This window comes from Mizuhopecten yessoensis, unplaced genomic scaffold, assembly GCF_002113885.1.
Source record: "Mizuhopecten yessoensis strain PY_sf001 unplaced genomic scaffold, ASM211388v2 scaffold9299, whole genome shotgun sequence".
Taxonomy (NCBI): Eukaryota; Metazoa; Mollusca; class Bivalvia; order Pectinida; family Pectinidae; genus Mizuhopecten; species Mizuhopecten yessoensis.
In genome coordinates this window covers 847,715-861,964 of record NW_018407978.1, presented here as the reverse complement: position 1 = coordinate 861,964, position 14,250 = coordinate 847,715, and the positions used below count along the sequence as shown (strand labels likewise).

Here is a 14,250-nt window from a genome sequence, read left to right as displayed (position 1 = left end):
ATTGCAACAGGACATACTGCACATCGGGGAATTGTCGCTATTGTTTGATTTCCGCCGTTTTCACCCGCTGTTAAAATCTAGATTCGCCCAGTGTTGATTTCGCCCATCCCATTTGATAACTATGTTCACTTTGTTGAATTCTGATATTCACTATAATGCAAAATCACTCTTCATTATAGAGGGCAAAAATGGCAAAAGTAAACTGCGGCTAATATTTCCTGGTATACAGTATTGTTTTCTGAAAACTTGATACATACCCTTAAATCTTAACAATTAGCTGCAGTTTGTTTTCATTTTCATTCAGTTTCCCGTATTTATCTGCAAGGTAGTCTTATTTCGAAGTCATTTACACATGAAGTAAATAATGGTTAAATTTAAGTTCGTCCTTTTACCATAGTAAATTGATATTATAGAGGTTTTTATGGAACACTTATTTTCTTTTAAGCAAATGTTGCAATAACAAAGTTATGTGGTATGTAATTGTTAGCCTGTACTTTTAAATGTGTAAGCATACTTGGAAATTGTCCCTCATATCTTCAATGCAATGCATTTTTCAAAGCAGACTTATTTTCAAACGAGGTGTACTTTTAAAATTTGAGTGTAAATACTTTCCTATGGGAAAGCAATAATGTTTTTATAAGAAGGTTGGCCCATGTTCTTGTTTGTTTCTGCTAACGATTATACATGATACATAAAACGATGCAAAGTTTGATAAACAGTGGGTGGATATCTTTCACATGCTATATCGTAATGGTCACATTGGTGCATTTTTAAACCAAAATGTCCCCGAAAGTAGCAAGATGCAAATCAACTTTAAGCTGTTGTTAGCTTTGTTACCCTCATGATCCTCCCGCCATCCGCTTATCGGGAACATTCGCTGCAGTATTTAAGCGCGTACATGCTTCCGTCATCACTGTATATAAAGTCAGAAGCGTTTCTCTCCTCGTTATTCCTGCGGTCGGTTACAACCGGAACAAGGACGGTGGACATCTATCAACTTAACTTCATCGCCAGACGACCAGCTATAGAGGTTCATACAGCACGCTTGTGCGTAACCTTTAGTTACAAGGTAAATGTGGGCTTGTTACGTTTGTGACCATTATCAATATGGTTATTACATATATCAGATATTATCTTCATGAATCTTTTTCTACATTTTAATCACTTTGTAAAGTAACATTAATGTTTGGTAGAACTTTTGGTTACCTTGTTTTCTTTGAATTTATAGGCGTCATTGGTATCGCGTTTTAAATCAGTAAATATTTGCCTTGTAGAAATTTTGATACTTTTAAAAATAGAATTATTAGTATGAAGTTATATTTTTTATCTGTAGATGATTTTCTATATTGTGATGGCTTTGCATACCGGAATCATGGAGGCCTCATTCGTTCCGGACACAACAAATCAGCCAAATGTGACATTTAAATACATAAAAACAAACGAATGTGCTTCATTTCCTGAGACTACTTCTATTGAGCATAGTCGTGCAATTTGTCCATGGACTTCCACAATCGACGACAATATACTTCGAATTCCTCAACGGATAATTGTAACGGATGAGACACAAGGACTACCTTCCAAATGTAATAGTAACATGACGGGAAACTTTACATGTGAAACTATACGGAGAAGGATGAATGTGTTATGGAAAACCAACTGCGATGACGGGAAGTGTGTTCTAGAGGAGAGAACCATTACGGTGTCAGTAGGTCTGACGTGTGTCCAGAGTGGCAATGAGGGTAAGTAATTTCAAACCATCCTCCTATTGGTGTTCTTCTTGTTTTCTCCTACATTTCATAGATTTATTCACGTTCGTCATAGGGAAAAGATTTTGAAATATATTGATCACTCCTTTGTAAAGCAGACAGAAATATCTCGATCTGATTTTTCAAATAAACACAAGTATTTGCGATTTTTTCTGTATGCATTTCATATCTGATTATTCTTCTCCAATCTTCGTTCCTTTAAAATAACCATGTAATGGTTTACCCAATGCATGGCGCCATCTCTGAATAAAAAATGTGTCAAAATGTGGACAATACATCCTGGGTACAATTATAAAATGATGACGGAATAGTGACTTTTTCTAGGTAGGAAAATACAGTTTTTTCCACTAATAGAAACAGGTTTGCACGTAGGAAGCGTGGTAGAATAATAATAACTGTATTGTGTGGACTGAAAAAATGTCACCCCGAGGACAACGTTTTGAGGATCAGCACGACTCTTTGCCGGGTTTGACACTTCCAAAATTATTTTTTCTGTAAACAACCTCCTTCTGAAAAGAGCACATGCCTTCATCTAAGGACAGCTTAATTACAGTAGGTAAAGAGAGAAAAATGAATAATTCATCTTTTAAATCGACTTCAAAATTGCAACCGTCGAGTTAAGCGTACCTTCAGGTTGGGATTTCTTCGCAACTCGAAGGAGCAATATATTGCAGTGATTTAATTTAATCTACAGTAGTGATAACGATGCTCTGTTTTATGTAATTTATTTACAATTTTTGTCTAGGTTATGTGTATGTATACACGTTCTACTTTTCAACTGGTGGGCGTAGCGCAGCAGCTTATGCTATTGCGTCAGGATAAAAATTATGGATACTCAAATTTGTTACGCTCACTTTTACTCTCTGCACCTCTTGAACATGTCATATCAAAATCGAATGCTCAGTGTGACCACCTTTTGAATGAGACGAGAAGACCCATTTAAACTTTTAATGGACATGTACATCAAAACAAATCTGTCAGTCACATAAGTGTAACATTGACTAGCGTTGAAGTCTGGTGTCGCTCCTCTGTTCTCTAGAATATGCATCAGCCTAGCAATTGTTATTTTATTAACCTGAGACCAAACAAATAACTATCGGCGTGCCTTCAATTTTGCTATGTCATATTCCAGTGGGTAAGAACGCGAAAGTGACGCCTGAGGTATCGAAGAAGTTAGGAGATAGAGTTTGTTTACGAGATACCAAGGATTCGGCTTTGATTCATCAGTTGTTTATCTTGTTGTGTAGCGTTACATAGAACCATATTGATTTGAGGGTTGAGTGATAAACCATTGTTTATTAATTCATTCATTTTGAGATTCGTCTTCATAAACACGCTTTTATGTATAGCAAAATATGTGTATATATTTTGTTAGTTTTAATGGTTCAACGTCCGCTTCGCTATCGAGTATTAAGGTTGTAAAACAGACGAATATATAAACATGCTTGTATATACATGTGTATATGCAGCTGTGCTTAGTTAAAAATAGTGTCAACAACAAGGCCTATAGTGTGGGTTTCACCAGGCACACTACAATGCATGGTCTGATTGAGTTTGGTCTGGTCTTGTCTGGTTAGTGTTATTTCGGCAACATGTGTAACGATATATTACATGTAATATTTGCGGAAATATTTAAAATCAAAACATAAATAAATAAATACAAAACTGTTAATGTCATGGTAGTTCCAGACGCTTTCATGTTGACTTATAATATAATAGAATATTGAATGCAATTATCAATCATATTTAGCTAAATATAATTGATAGTCAGTATTGTTCACAAAATAGTTTTACTTCCTTTTTTAAATGCATGCGCAGAAATGGGTCATTCATAATTTGTCAACATACTATAGAATAGAATGTTCTTTACGCAGTTTCACTTTTTGCATTTTAACATTAATTCAAATATGAATTCCACACGGAGTAAACATTTTGGTGATATAAATATATTGAGGAAATACATTTTGGCAGATCTTGTATCCATGTCAACTGTCCCATCATTTTCAATTATAACATATCGTTTTAGCCAACATTGAACAAATTCTTTTATAACTACTTTGAACAGGCGCTTTACTTTCCTTATTGGGATTAAAACGAAATCTGAAATATATACATTCAATTCAAATAATAAACGTTGATCGATAGCTATTTTTTAGCTTTTATGATAGTTCACTTCAGGTATTGAGTACCAAGAATTTAAACTAGAGTATTACCGTAGTCACAACAGTGAAAATTTTCTCTAAGTCCCTTTCAAAATAAATATTCCATAAAAGTCATATGTTGTCTAATATTTTACAGTTTAATAGTTATTCGATGTATGTTTAAAAAGAAACAAACAGATATGCAGGGGTCGGAGTCAAAACCTTTACATTGCAAAGTATAATTTCTACTAATGTTGCTGCACAGGAATTTTTAAACACTGTTTAATGAGTGTCAAAATGGTCAGCAAATCATATAAAAAACTTTTGGTTTGCTTCATATTCTATAAAGGGAGATAACTCCAACTGAGTTATTCGATGTGATATAATACGTCGCTGTATCACAGAGATTGTCAGTTATCTATGAGTTACTTATTTGTTGGGTGTGATGCTATATGTCAATGTATTAGCTAGTCTCTCACCTGCTAAGCGAGTTACTGCTTTGTTGGGTGTGTTGCTATACATCAATGTATTAGATAAACTCTCACCTGTTTAGCGAGTTACTGAATTGTTGGGTGTGGTACTACAATGTATACATCAATGTATTAGATAAGCTCTCACCTGTTTAGCAAGTTACTGAGTTGTGTGGTTCTATGCTGTATATAAATGTATGAGAGAATTTCCCACCTGTTTGGCGAGTTATTGATTTGTTGGATGTGATGCTATACGTCAATGTATTGACGATATCCCACTTGTTTGGCGAGATATCAATATTTTGATAGTTACTGAGTTTTTTGGTGTGACACCCTGTTTCTGTATAATTATAATGTACCACATTGTATTTTTGAGCACGTGGATAAAATTTTCCACTTGCTGGGGAATGGGAAAATCCGTTCTCAAGTTCTTCCAACGTTGCTCTAAAGTCGTTCTCAATTTCCTTTCATTCTGACAACCAATGATAATGAATGTATCATGCTACCGGTAGATGGTATTAAGTAGTATATAGATAATAAAAGAATAAATCACTTGTTTTGCGTGATATTGATTTGTACCATGTGACACTATACGTCGCTATATAAATGAATAGGTCGTCTGCTTTATGATTTACTGACTTTTAGAGTGTGATACTTGATGTCATCGTATCAGAGAATATATCACATTTTCTTCGAGTTACTTATTTGCTGGGTGTGACACTTAATGTCACTCTTCTTCGCAATGATTACGTATGTAGTGAGACCATTTGTCTTAATAATCATTAGATATTTCGAGAAATCCGATCAAGTGTTATACTGAATAGTGATTATTTGATTATCAGCCTCTCTTTTGAATGGTCACTTCACACTTGACTCATTACTAATTTGACATTAACCAGTTCGCCGCCAATTTATAAAATTAATATAATTAAGTGTTTTGTTTTAATGCTCCTCCCTTTCTGGTTCAGCAATTCCAATCAATACCAATTGGGATTTCCACCTTCCAGGCACATAGCACAACCGATTTGAGTCCTACACTGACAGAATAACAGTGCTATATGGTGTAATTATTTTTGGCAAACTGTATCTTTTACCAATTTGTTTAAGTGCAGTCACTAATGTGTGTTTTACATCCATCATATAATCATGCATCTTTTTGTTTTTGTTTTAGATGACAACGAACGGGACAAGAAATGCCATCGTAGTGTAAAACGCAGGAAGAAAATATGTAACAAACGAATCAATGAATGCAAAGGAAAGCAGCGACGACGTGACAGAAGTAATGTGAAAACCGAATCAGAAAATCCATACATGTTTGAACTGCATGAACAGCGTAATAAGAACTCATAGGTTTAGTAAGTAAAAATATACTACACATATTACACACCTGCATCCCAACATTAGGAAAGGGGCAAACATTACAAAATGGGATTAGCACAAAATATAGCCTACAACTTATGCTCTGCCCACACACAGGTGCAGAAACGGTATATTTCAATTTTAATTACTCATAAAAAAAAGTTTGGTTTAGTGTATTTGTGTTTTGCGTTCAGCTACGTTACGTTAGTAACTATGGTAACAGTCTTCTCAAAGATGAATTTACGTTTTTTATTTTAAAGTTATGTCACTGTTATTTCATTGATACAACTACTGGACTTCGTGTTGATACACTCGGCAGGTGTTTGCTTACAATATACCTTGCTAGCCCCTGTCGTTCATTCCTTTGATTGCATCAATATTCCTTTTGCACTTAGGACTTATCAACGGTATATAAGGTCAAAGAAATTAAATTCAATGTCTTAAATGTTTTGGATTATGAACGAAATCAGTCAATTGTTTCCTATATTTTCAGGATTTTATCATTTTAACACTGACTTGTTTTTCCAGCATGGACAGAACTGGTATTTCAAGCTTCGACACGACACTGATATATTTCCAGCAACACTTCCGTTAGCTGTCCGGTGGTGTGGCCAGCGTTACTATGGTTTACCGGAAGACGTTACCGATGACTTTACTTGTGCTTATGTGTTCCACGTTCAGAAGGGTAGACTTTGGAGATAAGAAAACAAGCTACCTAAGGTTAACGGAGAGACTTCCTATTGGAGCTACGTGTGTACGGAAAGGAGAATATATATGGATGATTCATCTCGATATTTTTTTTATTTTGTAATACCATCTTCCTATTACCATTAGTGTAACGAACTATTAACAAATACAATATATAATCTGTGCTTTGATGTGTTAGTTACGATGAGGATGTATTGGGGTTTATGCATCATCATAAAAATACTATATACCGGAAATTGGCGCTGGGTCAAACTTATGTCCTTCACATTTACTATATATATTATGTTGTTAACGTGTAATCGCTGTAATAACTAAGATCCCTTTATAAACCACGTTATAAGTGACAGTGATTAACAGAGACTTGGTAGACGCAGCTCTTAGAATATCAACAAATGTCCCAGATCTGGAACTACGATGAGTCTACTTGATTGAGGTTAGGTTCAGTTAGACAAGACAGCGTGTCCTTTTGTAGGGTAAGTAAGTAAACCGTAAACGACGTCATATACTAACATTTCAAACATTTGATTATGAAAGTAAGTTGCACTGCGCTTAACATTGCAGCAGCATATATTGTATACCGGGGAATGGTTGTTGCAGTTTAATTTTTCGCCGTTTTCGCCCGCCGTTTGTTCATTATGCTATTTTCTAATATTCACTATGATGATAAATTACTCTTCAGGTCGAAAAAGGCAAATGATAAATCGCGGTGAAAATTTCCCGGTACACATTTTTTATTTGTTTTTTATTTTTATTAAAATCTTTGGATTAAAACAAATCTGAAAATGTTATCCAATTTTGAAGAAAACGCTATTTTTTATAAAATGTTTATTTCTTTTTCAAGTCAGGTATCCTGTACTTATATTAAGGCAGTCTTATTTTCGAAGTCATATTTAAAACCGTCCTTTTCCTTTAGACAATATGATGTTATACAGGTTTTTTTTAATGAAACAACTTTTTTCTTTTAAGCAGTTGTTGCAATAATAAAATGATGTGGTATGTGATTGAGAGCCTGTATTTGTACCTGTTTAAGCAAACTGAAAACATGTACCTCATACCATTTTTCAATGCCGTCTTATTTTCAAATGTGGTATGTTTTTGAGATTTGAGTGCATTAACTTTCCCACGGGAATGTACTAATATTTTGTTATAAGCATGTGGACCAATGTCCTTGTTTTTTTCTGCTTTAATTATTCCAGATACATATATCATTGAAGAGTTTGATACGCAGTTGGCGGATTACTCTCTCAGGCGATATCGTTAGGGTCACGTTGGTGCATTTTGAAACCAAAATTTCTCCGAAACTAGCAAGATGCAAATCATCTATACATTGTTGTTCGCTATGTAACCCTAACACACTTCCCGCCATGCACTTATCGTGAACATTCACCGCCGTTTTTAAGGGCTTTAATGCTTCCGTCATTACTGTATATAAAGTGAGAAATGTTTCTCTCCTCGTTATTCCTGGGGTCGGTTACAACCGGAACAAGGACGGTGGGCATCTATCAACTTAACTTCATCGCCAGGCGACCAGCTATAAAGGTTCATACAGCACGTGTGTGCGTAACTCTTAGTTACAAGGTAAATGTGGGCTCCGATATTTGTTACGTTTATGACCATTATCAATATAGCTATTACATATATCAGAAATTATCTTTATGAATCTTTTTCTACATTTTAATCACTTTGTAAAGTAACAATAATGTTTGGTAGCAATTTTGGTTACCTTTCTTTTCTTTGAATGTATAGGCGTCATCGGTTTCGCATTTTTAATCAAAATTAAAATTAAATGAAATTATTTGCCTTATAGAAATTTTGATACTTTTTAAAATAGAATTGTTAAAAACAAGTTATCTTTGTTTTATCTGTAGATGATTTTCTATATTGTGATGGTTTTGCATACCGGAATCATGGAGGCCTCATTCTTTCCGGACACAACAAATCAGCCAAATGTGACATTTAAATACAGTAAAACAAACGAAGGTGCATCCCTTCCTGAAACTACATATATTGAGTATGGTCGTGCAATTTGTCCATGGACTTCCACAATCGACGACAATATACTCCGCATTCCACAACGAATAATGGTAATGGACGAGACACAATGAATATCTTCCTAATGTAGTGTTAACATGACGGGATACTTTACATGTGAAGCTATACGAATAAGGGTGAATGTGTTATGGAAAACCAACTGCGATGACGGGAAGTGTGTTCGAGAGGAGAGAACCATTACGGTGTCAGTAGGTCTGACGTGTGTCCAGAGTGCCAATGAGGGTAAGTTATTTTAAACCATCCTTCTATTGGTGTTCTTCTTGTTTCCTGCTACATTTCATTGATTTATTCACGTTCGTCACAGGGAAAAGATTATGTTATTGATCACTCCTTTGTGAAGCATAAAGACATAAATATCTTATTCTGATGGAAAGATTTTTGAAGTAAACACAAGCATTTGCGATTTTTCTGTATGCATCTCATATCTGCTTATTTTCCTACAAACTTCACTAACGTTAAAGTAACTATGTAATTGTAAACCCAATGCACAGAGACATCGCTGCATAAAATGTGTGAAAAAGTTGATGATACACCCAGGTTACACTGCTAAAGTGATGACGAGATAGTGACTTTTTTGAAATTAACTGTCAGTTCCTTGGTAGAAAAAACAGGTTTATTTTTTTTCCTAGCAGAAACGAGAATGCATTTTTTAGAATATTAAAACCATTTCTGTGTGGTGCGGACATTCAATAATGTCAACCCGAGGGCAATGTCTTGAGGATCAGCAGAACTCTTTGCCGGGCTTGACACTCCCAAAATCGTATAACTAGGGATTGAGACTTTTCTGATTAAACCACATAGGATTAAATATTTTTTTACCTATTTAGAAATTGACAGACTGCTGTCGCAACTTGTAGGAGCGATATATAGTATTTATCTAATCAATAATCGTTATGTCGTTTGTGTTTATAACGATACCCTGCTCTATGATATCTATTTACTCTCTTTTTCTGTTTATGTTGTGTTTATTCATAAGCATTATAATATTCCTAACTAATATCCCTTTATAAACCACGTTATAAGTGACAGTGTTTCATAAACAGAGACTTGGTAGACGCAGCTCTTAGAATATCAACAAATGTCCCAGATCTGGAACTACGATGAATCTACTTGATCGAGGTTAGATTCAGTTAGACAAGACAGCGTGTCCTTTTGTAGGGTAAGTTAGTAAACCGTAAACGACATCATAGTTGGTGAAATGGTCTGATATTTGATATTTGACAACATGTACGGAGCTTACCAAATTTACTACATTCCAGACAACTTACATTTCGTATTTTCAAGCAAACACTGAAAACTGCTCGAGTGGAACTTTCCTATTCTACACCCATGGGCAGGAAAAAGTGTTTTCCTCAATCTAATCACCAGAATCGTATTTTGTATTATATTGTTTCGCTATTGTTTTTTTGCGTTTATCAAATATTAAATTTGTACGGATGACACTGTCTTGAGTTTTATTGTTGTCAAGATATTCGTCGAACATTGTCTACTGTCCTGTTTTGATCTGATGTACCTATACTACTATTACAGTCGAATTGTGAACATTTGATGATATAGAGAAATTATACTTAACTATATACGAACATTTCAAACATTTGATTTTGAATTAAGTTGCACTGCGCTTAATATTGCAGCAGGATATATTGTATACCGGGGAATTGTTGTTGCAGTTTAATTTTCGCCGTTAAAATCTAGATTCGCCCAGTGTTATAATCACCCTTCATATTTGATTACTATGTCCATTATGCTATTTTCTAATATTCACTATAATGATAAATTACTCTTCAGGGCGAAAAAGGCAAATGATAAACCGCGATGAAAATTTCCCGGTAAACAGTATATCTTTTTTTTTTTTATTAAAATCTTTGGATTTATTGTATTCATCTATTCAATAATCGTTATGTCGTTGTGTGTTTATAACGATACCCGTTCCATGTTATCTATTTACTATCCTTTTTCTGTACATGTTGTGTTTTTTCATAAGCATTATAATTTTTTGTTGGAGGGCGTAGCAGAGCAGCTTATGCTATCATGTTAGTAGAAACCTCCTCGATACTCAAAGGGATTACGCTCACTTTCGCTCTCTGAACCGCTGGAATATGTCATAGCAAAATTGAAGGCTCAGTGTGCACCACCTTTTGAATAAGACCAGAAGCCCTTTAGATATTTTGATGCAAATCAAAGAATAATAGAAAGCCTCGTGCTAAACCTAAAATTTTTATCTCACCCTCTGGTTGAGATATCTCTGTCTATATCACACAGGAGTGATTGATTATTTTTCTCCCACATTTTTATACCGTAAAAATACCTCCACTGCGAAGTTGTATTTTTGACCCCGATGCACCGTACTATCATCAATGGCGCATGAATACACACATAGCCGCTGTACTGCAAATGTGTGTAAACAAAATCCGCAACGTCAATAATAAATAGAAGTCATAGATATTTTATACATTAGTAGTATTAGCAACGTTATATTGTATATTAACATTTTTTGTCATAAGATTAAGCGATATAGTGTCTTTAACGAAAACACACAGAACTAATTGCACTTCCTGACTTCACGCTTCGAAAAGTTCACTCGGAGTCAGAATACAACACCCTCGGTCGTTTCGTTTTGGGGCTGACATCGTTATGTTCCTGTTTATAGTTATGTTAAAGGTTCCTTCAGTGATTGTTGTGCCTTGGAAGATACTTGGGATTTCACATTCATTGGATTTTAATTTACGAACGCGTTCAGGTTCGCACAAGGACATGCTGTTGTGCGCTGTAGTCACATGTGTAATATTTGTTGACTGTTCGTTTGACATTGACCGATGTGAGGTAGGTGCACTAGACCCAGTGTGTCGTCCTAAGTCCGTTTGTACGGTTTTATTTGGGCGATTTGTCATTGAGAGAAGAGACGACATCTTCTGTTTTTGTTTATTGTTGACTGTTCTGTAATTGTTCAAAGATTGAATGTTTTTGTGACCGGTTAATGTGATTGCCTGTGCATCTGGAATGTTTTCGTCCAAAAGTTTTTGACACGTGTATTTGCGAACACTGGTATTTGTCAATCTTTTTTGCACAACATTGTTTTCGGACCTGTTAGTAAACATTCCACTTTTTGTCACCATAGTTTTCATTAATTTAAACAGTTTGTTGCGCCCAACAGGAGCTCTCAAAAACCACTGGTCGCGTTGGTGGGGAGTTTTGCTGTGCGTCACCGTACCGAGGTAAAATGGGTGTTCGTCATCACAAAAATTGACAGGTCGCTTTTCCTTGTAAGCTTTGTACGTTTCTACTGGACATTTGTCACTACCGGGTTCCGCGTACATTGCTGGCTTTGTACTCCTTGTGTTTGTAACGTCTATACCTGTCCGTGTTTTTGTCTGTCTTTCGTTAAATTGTAAAAATTCTCTTTCAAGTTCCTGGTCATATCCAAGTTTTAGGTCACCCCAGCATAACTGTCTGTGCTCATCTCCTCCCCTCATCCCGAAATGAAGCATGTTGTTAAACCATACGGTGTTCAGCAGAGATTCAGGTGTGTCTTTACCTAGCTGTTTTGTCTCATACAAAGTGTTTATTTCAGAATCGGTGATAACATCCGCTGCCATTGGTTTATTCCCCATTCCTTTCTTTTTTAAATCTTTTTGTTTGGTTTTGAGCGCCTCTCTCGTACCTGCGAACTGATGACTGGAAATCAAACTATACCCATATCTATGACGTTTTAAATACCTTTCAAACGAGCCAAGCATCCCTCTTAAGTAACTGGGTTGATACTCGCTACCATCTTTCTGTCGTACACAAATTAAAAATTTTGAAAGGTGCGAATCGAGTTCGGTAGTTGGGATTTGGTGCATTTGGCGCAATTCGTTTACGTCGTTCAGAAAATGTTCAAACAGTTTCATATGACAAAGAGTTTTCTTTTTCGTGTTAATATTCTCGTTTTGGTCCACAAAGTTTCTTAAGTCATTTTCGTCCATGTTAACAAATCTACCGGCAACGCGTGGGGCTGTGGCAGTCGCCGTCTGCTGAGGAGAGCCCGGGGGCGCCGGGGTTGTATGTGATCGTCGGGGGGTCAACATTGATTCAGATTGTCCCTGCTCTAACTCATGTAGCATTGCCTGTGTTTCTGCATGGGATATTTCACTCAGATATTTGCTCACATCAAAATCAAGCATATCAAACTCAAGTTCGTCGTCTGCTAGCCCTTTTACCAATTCATGCTTCGACGCTGTAACGATAGTACCGTTACCAAATAATTGCACTTTGTACATAACATACGTTCCTAATGGTTTAACTTCATCTACAATTCTTCCCTTTTCACCATTTCTTCCTACGGTAACACATTCGCCTATTTTGAATTGTCGGGATGTTGAGCTTGCCATTATACAGTGTTTGTTTACATGTGTATTACATGTGTGTAAAAGGTGATGATGTAATCGTTTTTGCTGAAAGTGCACAGGGTCACAGGTCATGGTGAAAGAAGTGCGTTGTCTGTGACGTAATAGCGCGTGTCAGCTGTCTTGATCGAGGTAGATCAAGACAGGTTTATCTTTTCCCTACCAAAAACGGGAATGAACCTGTGAAGGGTGGGAGAATATGTCAGTCACGTAAATGTAATATTGACTTGCTTTGAAGTCGCTACTCTGTAATCTTCAAAGAACATGTATCAGCCGAGCTAATGGTAAGTTTTTTTTTTACCTGAGACCAACCAAATAACAGCGTGCCTTCAATTTTGCTATGACATATTCGAGTAATTAAGAGAGCAAAAGTGAGCGTTACCCCTGGAGTATCGAGGATGCAGAAGAACGTGTTTGTGAACTAGGTAACTAGGGATCGGTTTGAATTTATCTTTTGTATATCTTGTCGCGTGGCGTTTACACGGAATCCTATGGATTTGAGGGCTGAGTGATAAATCGTTGATTATTAATTATTGTAGTTTGAAATTAGTTTTCATAAACATACTGTTATATAACTAAAGAATGTGTGTATATATTTTGTTTGTTTGAGTGGGTTTACGTCTGCTTCGCTATCGAGTAGTTCAGTTGTTAAATAGACAGATCAATATATATAAACATGCTTGTATATACACGTATATATGCACCTGTTCTTAGCTAAACATATTGTCAACAGCAAGGCCTATAGTATGGGTTTTACTAGGCACACTACAAAACATGATCTGGTCGGGTTTGGTGTGGTCTTGTCCGATCTCATTGGTCTGGTCCGAAATTTTGTTTCATCTGGCCTGGTCTCATAGGTCTGGACTAGTAAATCGGAGACCAAAATCTGTCATTTTTGTCTTTTCTTTTATATCAGTGAATATTATTAAATCGATATTTTTTTTTTTTATGTACAAACATTCCAAATTTTATGTTGATCATGCATACAAATGTATACATTTGTTGTTTTCTAGTACAAATGCTTCAAATATCATGAATGTATTCAAATATGATATCAATTCAATTCCCAAAAAAAGTTGGCATTTATATTTTCCTTCCTTTTCACATTGTATTTCTAATTAATATTTCTATTGTAACTAGTCGCCTAAGCGTGTCAGCTTGAAGCAAAATGTCTCAAATACTGTAAAAACATCTGTGTTTTTGCGGGATGTTGATTTGTACACAGTAGCATGTGACACTATACGTCGCTACATAAACATATCCGTCGTCTGCTTTATGATCTACTGATTTCCAGAGTGTGATACTTCATGTCACAGTATCAGAGAATATATCTTTTTTTTCGAGTTACTTATTTGCTGGGTGTGACACT

General features: G+C 35.7%; 1 protein-coding gene across 1 annotated transcript in view; it reads left to right on the top strand.

The window, feature by feature from the left end:
* The first annotated feature begins 700 nt into the window (after nucleotides 1-700).
* LOC110457675 overlaps nucleotides 701-14,250 on the top strand; it is a 47,233-nt gene continuing 33,683 nt past the window's right edge. Inside the window, exons 1-4 of the mRNA XM_021509036.1 lie at nucleotides 701-1,069; nucleotides 1,334-1,739; nucleotides 5,549-5,732; nucleotides 6,265-6,917. The gene's annotated coding sequence lies outside the window, so the exon portion shown is untranslated. The remainder of the gene's footprint in view (nucleotides 1,070-1,333; nucleotides 1,740-5,548; nucleotides 5,733-6,264; nucleotides 6,918-14,250) is intronic.